Below are 14,935 nucleotides of genomic sequence, written 5' to 3'. Positions count from 1 at the left end.
AACAGATTAGATTATTGAGCCCCGACAGCCTGTAAAAAAAGACTGAGTTCAGGGTATCACACTATCTGTTCTGCTTTTCCTGCTGCCAGTAGGTGCTCTGTAAAAAAGCTGAGGGTGGGAAGTTCTTCTTGAATTTGTTTGCTTTAAGGGGGATCCCATATGGATAAAGAACAACATTCTTCAGATGTGATTAGACTTAGCTGTCAATGAATCAGCCCTGTTATGTTGCTATGCCACCATGTCCTACTGAGCTCCGAGAAATTACTAAAGCAGTTATGCTTCTAAAAGCCTGCTCATGAGCCACTAATTCTAGGTGTAATCAGGCAAGCTTCGGACACCGAGGTGCTCAGTAGCAATGGGTCATATGATCCTTTTAATACATTTATAAAAATTATATTTCAGAGCCACTGCATAGCTCAAGTGCCCTAATGATTAGGAGTTGCCCTTCTAACTCCTGTACCTTTGTAACACAGTTTATACCATTTGGTCTTGTGTAAAAATTACTCTTTTGTTTAACGAGGGTTGGTCTCCATTATTCTTTTTCAAGAATAATAATGACAAGGCAAAAAAAACAAAGCAGAAAAAATCCAACTCTGAAACAGCACCAGAACTTCAATAAAAGCCCAATCAGTTTGAAAAGCAACTGGTGGCAGAAAACAAAGCAATAGACAATTTTGAATCTATAAATAAATCAGTAAATAGGGGAAGAAAAAACATCTGGCGATCTCTTCCACAAGCAAGAAGGAATAAGTGCAGTAGTGACCAAAAAGGCCTGTATAAAAGCAGAGACAGATAAAGCAGAGACTTAACCAAGTCATCAGGGCTTATTCATGCCCTCCTGCAGATCTAAGTTAATACTGAAGATATCAATAAAAAAAAAAAATAAAAAAAAAACAAAGCTCAGTGTATATTTTTATGCGTACTGAAGCCCACTGTAAATCTCATTTGGACATCAATTTAATCATTATTTCACTAAATTGCTAAATACGAATAGGAAACAAACCCAAGCCCAATCAGAACTTACATAGAATACTTGAAGTAACTATTCCACTGTTACCACTGGACAAAGGAAGGTTCTGAATGAACTAAGAAGCAAGAGACACAAGCAATCAGGTGCTGCTGGCAAACAGGGGGACAGGAGCTACACTGCCGAGCACTGCTTAGTCTGGACAACGTCCCCTCTGCACTGCACCTGCCAGCGCCTGGAAAACATAGCCCAGGCACCTTGAGCAGAAAGCCAGGTTACAAATCATGCCTTCAAGGCACCGTTTAACCTCTTTTGTTGGAACGCTGCATTAAGCTACACTGGCAATGCACAGTTCAGGACTGGCTTTCCATCCTGAAATATGACACATCTGCCACTGCAGCCTGGCGTCAGAGTTTGGGCAGGCACACCAGCAGACAGCTGATCCCAACCTACAAAGAAAAGGAAAGATAACCAACCATGGCAGCATCACAGGTGATGCACAGTGAAACCAACAGCTTTTGTTTTGCTAGTGCTGGTACAGGCAGAGATTTCAGCACATGCAAACAGAAGCAAATGACAGGTATTATATTGTACCATACCATCCACTACACATTGCCGCAATTGCTTTTGCAAGCAATATGAAAACAGCTCATTTCCAGAAATAAAGGTTACATCCAAACTGACTTTAAACTGACCAAGACAGTCCTACACACTTTACATTACTAAGGTTAATAACTGCTCTCCTGACCCTACTAAAAAGATCATTATTTTAGATGAGACTAGATATGGTTCAAAAACCAATTTATAAGGAACATATTTACAGACTTTTACTAAAGGAAAAGCTGAATAACTGCATAATTCAAAAATATCTCCACATTCCACTCGATCTAAATTTGATGAATTTACAGATTATAAGTTCTATACACTGCCAGTTTCTCCTCTGTTTAAGTCCTGAAAATCACTCTTGTATCAGTCAATATTAATCCACATCCTTTTTACTTTTTGAATTAAGTTGAATGATAAAATCTCCATGTTGAAGCAAAAAAAAAAAAGTTGACACAAACACTGGGCTAAATTAACCAGAGTTAATCAGAGCACTCTGATCGTTTGAAGTAGATTACAGAAACAGAGATACAGGCAGTAGAGTTAACTACTGTGATGGTGTTTTGTATGACCAACGAGATGTGTGTCGAAAAGGCTCACAGCAGGAAAAACAATAAACCGATAGCTCAGCTAATTAATACTGCTAATTTAACTTGAACCCTAACATGCCACTTATGTCACCTGCACTCCAAGAAGCAGATGGCAACGGTTCTCAGGCATTGCTAGTAAATTATTTTCATTTTGCCCTTTCCCTCACAAACAAAACAGCACGGTGACAGAACCTGCTTGTCCTACTTTCTAAGGAAGATGTTTCCAAAGAAGCACCCCCACCCTGAGAGGCAAATAGCAGAAAGTCTTGAACCGGAGAACCTCTCTGACTTCCAAACTACATACACGCTTTTTCTTGTTCCAATGCCCCTCCACTCCACTCTAGTTATTCCTGATTTCTACTCTGTTTTGTTTATACTTCCAATAGGTGTAAGAGCACACAAACTAGCTACTAAACTGACTTGCCATTCTTTCCCCCATGTCACAGATGTCTTAAAAGAACCTCTTTTCCTTGCTTCTGAATTGTAATTTATCCATACAGTCCCCAAGTAGAGGGCAAGCCCCACAAGGATAGTGAGAACGTACACATAATGCTAGCTTACCACTCAGCAGAGTAAGCCACAAAACACATTTTCCCCAGGCCTCAGGGATCTGCATAGCTTTAACAGACTGCAAATGAACTCTTACAAGCTTTTTGTGGACATGGCAGAAGTGAAGTAACCTCCTGGAAAAGTCTGCCTCTCTAACTTGTAAATAGTTTTCCTAACTGCACTGTTTCACATCTGAACCAAGCAAGTCCTAAAGTCATAAAACAATACCGTGCTATGGCCCCTCCCTTTGAAACCTCAATGTTAGCTACTGCTGTGCAACTACAGTTTCAAGATGTCCAGCCTCGCTTTATCCTTGCCTTTTGTTTCCCTGAATGTTTGTTCTTCTCATTTTCCTCCACCTTGAGACCCTCTAAAGCAGACAGGCTTTTCCTAATGAGTTTGTGACACTGCACAGTAACCACCCTCCTCCCAGCTGCGTCACGGGACTATGATGTCTGCAGAAATGAAGTGGTCTGCAGTCAACATATGATCATATATTTGGGAGCAAAATTCTTTTGATCAGTAGAGGAATTCTGAAGCTCTTGCTTCTTCTGCTTAATGCAATTCCTCACATAAACTGGTGGCATGAGAAGACCCATACTGTAACAGTTAATCATGGGCAATGGGTTAGTTACACTGGAATCCCTACCCATATTAAATGGGGGGTGAAGGAGAAAGGTGACAATTTACTTTTCTTAATTAACATAACAGAAAATTCCCCGTTGGGAAAAATAATATTTAAAAAATTAATTTCTTAGAAAAGCAGCATGGATTCGGGGGGGGAAGTATTCACATCACTTAATCTCATTTTGGGATGCTGGAAAACATTAATGTGAGTTTGTCAAACTTACAAAAACCTCAGTTTTCAAAAGCTTCCAGGAATCTCCCAGTTCCTAAGAACTCCTGGGGATATGTAAAATATTGCTGAAAGTTAGCGGCAGCTATGGTGCCTGGGATAAGACAAGGGGGAGAAAAGTAAAAGGGAACATGTTCAGCTTTAGTGTGGAACAAGCCTTTCTCAAGTCTGTGGTTCAGTACTGTTCCTGGCTGGAATGGCAAATCATGCCGTCACAAAAGCATTTCTCTACTTAGTTCATTTGTCACCTATCGCATAAGGAAACTGAAACCTTAAGGATTAATAAAAGCATTTGGAAAACTAATCGTTCATCAACTTCGAGAGGCATACAATTATTCAGGTAATTCAGTTCAGACTGAGCCCAGGCAGCTTAAGTGCATTGTACTGCATACCTTTGATGAGTTAAAGCATTTTTAGCAACAGCATAACCAGCTTATGATGAGTTTATTTGCACATGAATATTAGTGTCTTGCTTTGACTTTCTTCTACACGACTAATATAAGGAAAGGAAAAGGAGAAGCAAACAGCTTTATTTTAGTTCTTCAAATACGAGCTTATCAGTAATCAGACACCTTATAATCATGAATTCAATCCAAAATTTACAGAGCACTGAGAGCAAAAATCAAAGTCAAACATAATCAAAAACTCTGTCAACAATGATACATCTCACAGAAATGTGGTATAAAAGCAGCTGTGTAAAACACAGTTTACAAGCAAGGTTTATAGCTTTCTTTAACCAAATAGAGGGGAAGTCAATGTTAGCAGTCTCATAATACTCAGTGAAGCAATGATAATATGACAGTGTTATTTATCCTCTGAAATAACAATGACTCTTCAAAACCAGCCGAATTAGCCCTTATCTTGTAAATGGCTCAGGATTACAGACATACGTAATGGCAAAGGATACATGCAGCACTCCCATGGATAGCATCATGGTTACAAGCTCCTCCTTTCTTATCTGTATCATCCACAAAAGGCTAAGAACACTGGACAACACTGCCCCACATGCAGTCTCCAAGTCTATTCTAAACACAGAAATGAATTCATCACTTCCCAAAGCCACACCCTTTTCAAAGTGGCCAAAGGATCTCTCTTTCACTTGTCCAACTAGATGACACTCAATCAAAAAGAGAAGTTCCTACATCTTGCAAGAACATTTTTTTATTTTTTTATTTTTCTTGAAGAATAACCCATCTTGCTTCTTCCCAACATTAATGTACTTGAAAAAGATTTAAATAGTGCCCTCCACATGCATTCCAAGGTTTGTATTATTTGAAAGATCTGCTCTTCCTTACAGTGCACAAGAGAGAATTAGCAAACTCCCCCCCCCCCCCCAAAAAAAAAGAAATATCTTGTGAATTGTTTCTCCTTAGGCTCTCATTCTTCTGATTAAAAAAAAAAAAAACCCACAAAAAACCACAAAAAAACAAACAAACAAAAAAAAACAAAAAAAAACACTTTTAACAAATATGGTGAGTTTGTTCTTGAATCATCTCAAGAATGTAAATTTTCCAAAGGAAAGATATCTGAGAGTATTCCTTCTCCATAGCTGACTCACATTCAGAACTAATCATATCCAAGACTGTTTTATGACCTTGCTTGGAGTCAACACAAAGTTGAGTTCACAGCAATTTAAAGTACTTCTAAACTTCTTTTGGCAAGAACAATCCATTGAGAGTAACTAGCACCACTCTTTAGAGACCTGATTTTCTAACACCAACACCTGCATTCATTTAATCTGAGCTTTTCAGACTCACTGGCATCACCTGCTATAGATACTAATGTGTTGCTTCAGGCTCTTTTTGGAAAGGTTGTTTGATGCATCAATTCCCAAAGGATTCATCACTTTGAGGCAGATCCTTCACTTCCTTCCTCTCCCCTGAGTATAATCACACCCACAAATCCTCTCTCTAAAGCCTTCAGGCACTCTGATAGCTGTGTAGCTGGGCAGCCTATAAAGCAATTAAATGATTTTCTGAACATGAAAAATGCTGTCTCCTTAAGCCAAAGTTTCAACAGTCTTTGAGACAGGAAGAAACAGAATATGAGATATTTTAAATACACCTCTTACATTTTACAGTGGTGCTACCTATTTCTAAGAAGAATCACTCTTTTCCAGGTATTTGAAGCAAAGCCACCAGGAGGAGGGAATACAGCAGCTGTTCAACTGAGCCAAGCAACAAAACAGCTTAGAGGGAGAATTAAACAATGGCAGACTATATAATTAAAATGTAGTAAGAAGGTTATTACGCAAGATGTTATACAAGCTCAAATCTGGTCAGGATAAACCCAAATGGCACATTTTCTTTTATTAGTACAAATGGTTGACACCTTCCTGTAATTTCTTATCCAAAAGGTTTCAGGTTTAAGCATGGCATTGACTAATTAGAACTATACAAGAAGGTCTGGTATAATGCAGAGTCAAGCCATTAACTTCTCTTGGCTGAAGATGAAACTCAGACTGTAAGTATTAAGTCCTGAATAAATCTATATATTCTCCAATGGGAAATAATTCCAACACCACTAAAATGCTCACACTGTTATGGTGAAATGCTGACCGTTTAACAGAGCACCACAATGCCCATTTCACTTGAGGAAATGAAGACTGTCTAATCCATGGAAAACTACAAATGAGTAAACATGCTAAACTCATGTTTCCATGTCCTATCTTCCTAAAGAGGACATGGCAAAGACACTAGAATTAAAGATATTTGGATAAAAGCAAATGTGAATAAAACCAGGCAAGACTCTGGTTTGAAGCTACACTGAAGCATCACCGTATTTTCATAGTTGATATTGTATAAGGCAAAAGAATATAACAGAGGCAAAGATTTTTATTAGTTCAGTCAATATAGGCAAAATGAAAGGCAACAAGCAGTACGAGCTTTCCCAAAACAGGGTAATAAAAAAAATTCCAACAAAATAACAGATTAAGATTTTCTAGAAAAGAGGCAGCAAGATTCAATAAGAAAAATTATATTGCACAAACTACTTAAATGAGTATTATTAATATATGTAACTTTTCACAGTAACATAGAGAAAGAAAATAGTTTAAAAAAAACTTGCTTCTCCTGATCTTTTTGTTGCAAACTCCTAGTTTTAATAAATTTAACATTCTGCTTAAATGTAAAAAGGCAGCAGGTAGAATCCAACGTGGCAAGTGTGTTATTTCTGTGACTGTCAAACCATCAAGCAAATAAAAGATCTGAAGAACACCACCAATTTGGATTAAATACTAGTAAACCTGAGACTTTCTTTTTTTTTTCCTTTTCACTATGCTACATAATAACAGTGGTGAAGTACTGTATCTTCTGGCCTGAAATTTTCTATCATTTTGAGAGTGCCTTTTTGTACTTGAAAGGTAGAATCCACTTGAACAAGTGCAGTCGCTCCAGAGATGCAATTGCTATAGTTCCAACAAAATAATAAGAACTAGAGGAAGCACTGAGCTCTTCAGGCTTATCTTGGCCTGCTTTTAAAATAAGAAATAACAATATTGCATGCACAGCCAACTCCAGAGAGTAATGTATCCCCTTCTAAGATAAGTGTCTAAGATAGACGTAAGAGAGGAAATGCCTTCTGGAGTTGCTTGCCTCTCCCCAGCTGACAACTGAGAAACACCAGATGAATCCTACCTTTATTATAAAGATCTATGGAGTAAAATATTCAAAGTAATGGATTCAGAACACAGATAAAGCATCCCGTTTAAAAAAAAAAAAAAAGAAAGAAAGAAAAAGTTTTATTTTAAAGGAAAGAAATTAGTTTCCAAGTCTGCTCATCTCTCATAAAAGAATGATCCTTTTTCCCTCCAAACAACTACTTTTTTCAAAGTCTCTGTATAATTTAAACTATTCTTTCACTTTTGTATATATATGTGCATGTCTACATACATATACACCACACATGAAAAAAAGACATTGGTTAATGACAAAGAAAATAAACACTGAGATATAACAGCATGTTAATTCTTATAATAATTAATACCATGTCTCACTAAGCCAGTGGCACCAATTATTCAAAATCAGTATTTTCATGTATCTAAATGATTATTTCCTTAATATTAGCATAGGAAACAACTACTTTTGATACCAAATCTATTCACTGCAGCAGTTGAGAAAATAATTTAGCAGAAAAATTTTGCCAAGAGAAATGCTTACCCAGTTTATAGCCCAGATTACTTGCTACAAGCCACTGTAAAATGCATTTAATTCATATAAAATGCAGTCAGAAGACATGATTATATAAAGCTGTAGAAAACAATATAATAGAAAGGGAAATAAAATGAGATGAAAGACAAGAGGAAGTGTTACATATTTTTAAGAAAAACAGACATTAAAAGTATCACAGAAGAGTATTAAAGATTAAGTTTCTTTTGTCAAAAGCAACTCTGCAAAAGACACTCCTGAAAGTTCTGAGGATTTTATGCTGGTTTATTCCAACTTTCTTAATTTTCTGGTAAAGAAGGGTATCCAATACTATTTCAGTGTAACCAGAGAGTCTGAAAAGGTGAACAGTCTACAAACAGTATTCTGTCAAAAAACGTGCCTGATCTCCCTCTAAAAGTCTGCACTGATTCTAATCTTAGTGAGTTCTATCTAAGCTAACAAATTGCCAACATCTGCATGGCTTTATTTACAACAGTAAAAGGAAAAAAAACCCAAACAAACTCTTATCTAGATTTCTGAATACATTCACTCAGATTTAATATAGAACTCATCTAAAAGCAATGAATGCAGAATTCAACTGTAGATGCCTGCTGTAACAGCATGAATTAAACTCATGAATCTCCTTCTTCCCTTTCTCAAGTACTTCATTAGTCCTTTCAAAAGCCTAGATTTTGTTTCCCTGAGCTATGCAAATTGCTTTTCAGTAGCTTGCCTTTTCTACCAGTTTCCTCACTCCCCCATTTCTTCTATTGCTGATGCTGGCTACGAGAATAATCAAAGTTAGAGGAGGTATTGTAAGCATTTGATCACTTGGAAGTCTTACAGTGATTCTTACATATTTTATACATGTGTTTTGTGAAGTTACTTTTTGAATGACTCTTAAAATGACTATGCTTAATTCAGGCACCTGTCCCTATGATATTATGTAAATTATATGATGAAATTAGTATGTTGAAAATAATTTAAAATTAACAATTAATTCATACTCATAGCAAAGCTAATTTTCAGCTGCCTATATTGTTCATTGGTTTCATCAGTGACTTGCTGGTTGCCAAAGAGGTCCCACTGGCAAATACACAACTGAGAGTAAATCAGGGGGAGTGCCGACATGGCTGATGGCAGAGTCTCTAGCTGGAAAGACCTTTTTAGTCATGACATTCTGCAGGTGCCAAGGGGGAGTTGTGACACAGAATAACCTCCAGCGCGTGTAGGGAGTGAGGAGATGGGCATCCAGCCCTAGCAAGGGCAGAGCTGTGACTGCCATCAGCAGGGTGGGCAATGGTCCTGCCTGGAGTGGGAGAAGCCCTCTTACAGGTAATGTGTCCCTGAGCTTTGTACATACTCACATGCATTCTAATTATTTAGATTACTTGGGGGAGAGGCTGGGGAGGGGGGAGGGAGGGTGTTAAACAGTTACAACAGCCTGCATTCCTCCCCCACAGTTGGGGCCACATAGCTTTAAATATCTTAATTACTCCAGAATTATGCTCATATAAAAATCTAGTTCCAACATACGTATTTATGCAACATAAACCTCCAAAAGCCCCAAAATAATAAGCATTAAGAAAGGAACTTTGCCTGCTAACTATGAAAGAGCAAAGAGAAAAAAGAATACTAATTACTCTAAGCAGCATTCTTTTTAATTATTATCATTATTTCAGATGTCCCTATTGAATCTTTTCTGTGAGAAACTCTGGGGGTTACCAAATTCTGGCTTCTCAGGGATACAATAAGCATCACCCTACTCCAGCACTCAATGTCCAACAAACAGGAGATGGATATATTTAATTATTCTTAAAAAAGAAACAAAGTTTTATTTTCTACATTTTCTAGGCACATTTTTGGGTGATTAATCCTACGTAAGTTTAAGGTCTTCTATTTTCATAACCATTTAGCATATTTTCCTCAAGCTAGGTATCCAGAATTAAAACTGTGTAATTAATTATGCTGCAAACCAGGCTGCTGCAGGTCAGAAGAGGCAACACCCTATGCAGTGATGCCATGTGCTGCTGCCTCCTCCTCCTGCCAGCCCAGCTACCCGGAGAAACATGAAAGGAGAACACTGGCAGCAGATTTGCTTAACACTTACCGAGACTGAAGTAAGCAAAATTCTGAAGTGAATGATCAAAATATAGCAACCTTTGGGTCCTACATCAGTTTTCCCAAAACTCATCTGTTGCCACCAGCAAGGTAGAATCCAAGAGAGGTGAGGACACAAATGTTGACATCTCCTGGCCTCCAGGCTTGCACAGAAGCGATGCTGGCCAGATCACCTGGACATATATTTCAGTGCTGTGAGCATGCCAGTGTGAGAACATAAATGGGTAAAATCAACTCAATTACAGATCATCCAAAGTAAAGTCCTCTCCATTCAAAAAGATCTGACTGAAGCAGTCGCATTAATTTCCTGTAGCTCAACAGAGTTTAACTTTGAGGGAAGGAGTTGCGGCTACTCAGGCACCAAAGGCAGTTGATCACTGATAAGACACTCCTAGATCACACACCATTAAAAGCCTTCCAGCTTTCCAGGATCTTCCTCTACCAAACTGATAATGGGTTTGGATAGTTCTGTACTGCACCTTGGTCTTCCATTGGAAACTTTACCTTCATAGCAGGAAAATAAAAAACCCAAACGGATCTGAAGTACTTGCATTATATTCTGATGTTGCTAATTGTTAACGAGCAAAAAAACCTAGATTAATATCCTAAGGACAGATCCAAATAATCAGTTTACTGATATTTGCATGTGTTTCTGATTTTTTTTTACACTAATAAAGCTAGCAAGCCCTGAGTCTTTTGTAGAAAATGGCTGCCATTCCTTTTTTATGGCAGCACAGTAGAAAGGCTAAAAATTAAATATTAATTTGTTGAATATATTTTTAAGTAAGTTTGCTGGAGCTTTAAACCCAGCACTTTCTTTAAGTGCAGTTACAGAATATAGAATAAAGAATATAGAATTTAAACACAGCAGTAGTGTTACCACAGAGCCTCTTCTCATTCCAAGAATTTACTATTCTTAAAAAAATGTAAAAAGCCCACAGTTAGTTCCTTGGCACAAATAGTTTATGAATTCAGAAGAAAACTACGCACCAATTCAAACCTATAGGAAATGAAAATGTTTTCCTGTCTCCATTCAGATAAAGAAACTGTTTGCAGCAGTTCATTTAAAGCCAAATCCTACCACACTCAGGTTGGAAGGATGCTGTTTAAGAGGAAATAAAATGACGCACTGATCCATTGACTGGCACATCAATCAGGACACGCTGATAGAGAATCATTAGTCAAGATTCTCTACTAATAGAAAATCATTAGTATACAGCACACCAGCAGTAATGCCTCTCAGGCTACTCAGACTTCTATTAACCAATACCTGACTTTGAGGCTAGTTTCTCTGTGGCTTTTGAAGCTTCTGGGGCATAATTTATTTAAGACTTTTGACATAGTGCAATCCTTCTGGATCACAGTACTGGCCCGAAAATAAAGTACACAGAAGTGTGTAGAAATGTGAGTAAAAGGGCAAAGGGGAGTTCTTATTTTATATGCATGTACCAACGTAGCATTAAAAACCTAGTTTAAATTCATCCAAACCAGAAATTTTCACGTCAAACACTAACAGTTATTCTTTTGTTTCTGTTCATTAGCTGCAGGCAATTCGGTTCAGGATACGTTTCAGTAGGACTGTGATTACTTCCATAAATAATGCATGCTTCATTTTGATTCTCTCAGTGTACCTGCTATGCCATTTATTCTGGCATCCACACGAAGCCTGTGAAGTGTTCAGACAGCCCAGTTAGCCAGTGGCATGGCAAGATGGACCCAGATTCATGGAATGCATCTGTATGAACTCTGATGAACCAGGGCTCTAAGCAAAACCAGTGGCTGTCTAGAGAACTATGAATTTCCACAATAAGGAGAAAGCAACAGAAATAACAAAACCTGATTGTTTTTAGTACTTATTAATGATGCTTTACAGTTAAAAAGGAGCACTTCTGTTACTCTGCAAAGTATGATAATGCAAGATAATGCAAGGAGGCGTTATCACAGCCTGAACCAAGAGTTCAGAAGCAGAAACACCCAAAAACCAAGTTCATTACTTAATGTTGGTATAGGAGGTTTCAGTACATAGTTTCTGACAGATTATTTTGAGCTGAGAAAGTGAGGTCCAGGGCTAGACTTCCTCCATGTTTTCTTCCTGTTGACTTTGTGTGGGTTTTTTTTAAAGTCATTTAACAGAACTGCAACACTAACCTAGCAGTTGTTGATATTGTTACTTCAAATTAAATGACTTCAAGCACTCAGAAAATACAGCTGGAAATTATTAGGACTTTGGGATACCTGCTACAGTTTTTTATTGAACTTCCTAGACTTATTTTCAGTGTGCAATTTTGTAATGAGAGTTATAACTTAACATACAGTCTGAACCACTTATCTTGTTTGTAGATGTTTTATATATTCTCTTTTTAATTGTCATAAATGTCTCTTAGACTGCACCTGGCTTCTGCAGTTTGTTGTTTCTTTGTCATCTTGTGCTGACTTTACATACTCAGCATCTTTAAAAGAATCCTTTCAGTATTAGAATACCATATGAAGTTTCTCAACATACATGAAACAGTTTAGGTTTTCCACTTTTTATCACTGCTGTTGCTTGCATTCCAGCCACAAAAAAACTGTCGAAGTTTGTATCAGCTGGAACAAGTAAGTTCTTCCTACAACCCACCATCTCCTCTAAAAGCTTAACTTCATCATATTAACATATCTTTCTATAGTAGGCTTCCCTGGTCTAGGTTAATGGAGTATACAATTTAGGAACAAACTAGATTATTATCATTTTACAGATTCTAAACATAGGTTACTGTTTTGAAAAACGGGTAGAAAATCCTCTAAGTTTCACATCACGCATGGTGACATTCAGTTTACCCCTAATGTCCACCTTAGCTTTCATCTGGTTAGAAAAAAGCAGTGGGGTAACTCACTGGGCTTTTGAGAGTCTAAATGATCTCTGAGTGCATACCATAGTGAGAAGGGGATGAAGACGCCCTCACACACACATGTGCTCTTTTCTTGAAGAGTTTGACTGCAGAGAGGAACAAATCTTACAAATAAGACTGCCAAAGCAAGCGGGGGGGGGGTGTGTTTTTGCTGCTGGGTATTTTTGGGCTGGGTTGTTTTTTGGGGGTTTTTGGTTTGGATTTCTTTTTTGTTTTTTTTTGCTTGTTCTTTTTTTTGTCATTTTTTAATCAGGGCAACATAGAGTGGCATTACTTAAACAATTTAAGACATCATCACAGGTATTTTTTTCAGTTTGGCCACAAAGGAAACACTGTGGACTGGATTCTGTTCTCATGCTGGTGGACAGAGAAAATAATTGCCGTAAAATGTGGTGTAGTGGACCTCTGGAAAAGAAGACAAAATCCTGCAGTGTTTAAGCATGTGGGATAGACATCCTATTCTCTGTTTAAAGAAGTTAGCTATTTCACCAGACTTGTTACAAAGCCCTTATTTCATCATGAATCAATGAACATTCAGGATGCAAAAACAGGCTCAAAAATGTATGGCACATTGATGATAAGGAAGAGAAGAAAAGGTCAAGTTTTTGAAGCAAATTGGCTAATTCAGCAAATAAAAAGCTTGGTTAAGGAACAACGCAGAACTCAGTGAATACCCAGGGAACTGCCTCAATGAATTAACAGGTGTTAGATAACCCAAAACAATACCTTTACCTCTTCCCTTCCTCTCCCCCCCCTCAATAATTTGCTAGTGGAAACAAGTGAGGCGATGTTTTCTTTGCTATTTATTTGGCTCCCTGGTTTCAAACTTGTATGGTTAACATCTGGGAGATGTACCATTTGAAGTGCAAAGCCAGCTGAAATTGGTAACATAGACAAGCAGAAGATGTCCTCCAAAAGATGAAAAAGAGATGCTATATGTCTGTTCATTTCAGTGTGTAATTACCTACTTCCACCAAAAATAACAGTAAACAGTTTTGCTGATAAAATATCTCTATCAGTTTATATGGAATATTTAAACACATCTTTTCCATTATCATGTGTAAACACACCTCTGGAAACTATATTGTCTCTGTCTTACCTCATTATAGTACTTCAGCATGTCACAAGAATGGCTTTGACTAATGCCATTAATTCGCCTCTTCTATTCTCAATGCTTGCATTTCTCTACTTTTCTAACTTGAACCCTAGCCACAGACTTAAGGTAACAAACATAAACAGACTTTAACAATGGCTAAGCAACTATTCCAGAAAATACAGCACCATTCACAAACTTTGACAGAAGAGCCATGTCAAAACACTTAAAGAGAAGATCAAGACAGTGGGGATTTTAACATCAAATGCTTAACCTGATATTTCGACAGGAGACTGGGCTGCTATTTCTGTTGTGTTAAAGAGCAGTCAGTGGAACATTTTGATATCCAAATTTGGTTTGTCAATGTGTTTAGCCAAATGAACCAGTGCTTTGGATCTCATTATTGCGTGTCTGGACACTGTAAATCAGAAGTGATAGCTCAGTTATATTATGAGGAGCCTTGCTTTTAATGTTATTGTTTATACAATACTTAACATTGCTCACAGATACTATAATCAGATTAACTGCAGGCACAAAACACAGAAGCAGTGCAAAAATAAAACTGAAAACTTCCTTCTAAATATTTTCACTAATTTATTTTTCCCTGTGTTTTGAATTATATTTCTAACAGTTATAGTTATTTTGTTCTTGAATGCATTGTGGTATGTGTCATAGCAAAAAAAACATTTGGCTGGAACCTATTTTGAAATAAGATACTCTGCATGGAGGTAAGCATGCTTTCAAGCTGAAAGAGCATTTCAAGCTATGTATCAGGATGTTTGCACAGCTCTAAAATAATAGAAAAAAAAGTTGGTTTTTTTTTTAAGTTTTAAAACATCCTCAAACAGCTTAGGACAAAGACCTGTTTTTTTAAATTTATTCAGTAAATTAACATATGAAAACAGTGAGAACAACATCCAACTCAGGTCACTGCAAATTTGTAGTTCCTTCTCTGAAAGTCAGTATTTAATAGGTATGCAAAGGCACAACACTTACCATGGACAAGGAAGAGAAGTATGTATCATGTTTCAGATGACTGTAAATCATCCAATGGGTAGCTCATTATACAATATGCTGATGAAAGATTTGGCCATAACCGTCAAGAGCTTTAAAACAACAAAAA

At 37.3% G+C, this 14,935-nt stretch overlaps 1 protein-coding gene across 3 annotated transcripts in view; it reads right to left on the bottom strand.

The window, feature by feature from the left end:
• The window catches only part of CHRM3 (cholinergic receptor muscarinic 3), a 273,490-nt gene that overhangs the window by 179,375 nt on the left and 79,180 nt on the right, over positions 1-14,935 (bottom strand). For 2 of the 3 annotated variants that reach the window (XM_057414522.1, XM_057414523.1), the window contains exon 2: positions 14,809-14,918. The exons of the other annotated variant lie outside the window; for it this stretch is intronic. The gene's annotated coding sequence lies outside the window, so the exon portion shown is untranslated. The remainder of the gene's footprint in view (positions 1-14,808; positions 14,919-14,935) is intronic. 3 annotated transcript variants of the gene reach the window in all.

The sequence above is a fragment of the Pezoporus wallicus genome, unplaced genomic scaffold (genome assembly GCF_028554395.1).
Source record: "Pezoporus wallicus isolate ANWC-B61680 ecotype Strahan unplaced genomic scaffold, APGP_CSIRO_Pwel_v1 contig_8042, whole genome shotgun sequence".
NCBI lineage: Eukaryota > Metazoa > Chordata > Aves > Psittaciformes > Psittacidae > Pezoporus > Pezoporus wallicus.
Note: the sequence above shows the minus strand (reverse complement) of the source record. Positions and strands in the feature narration are given on the sequence as shown.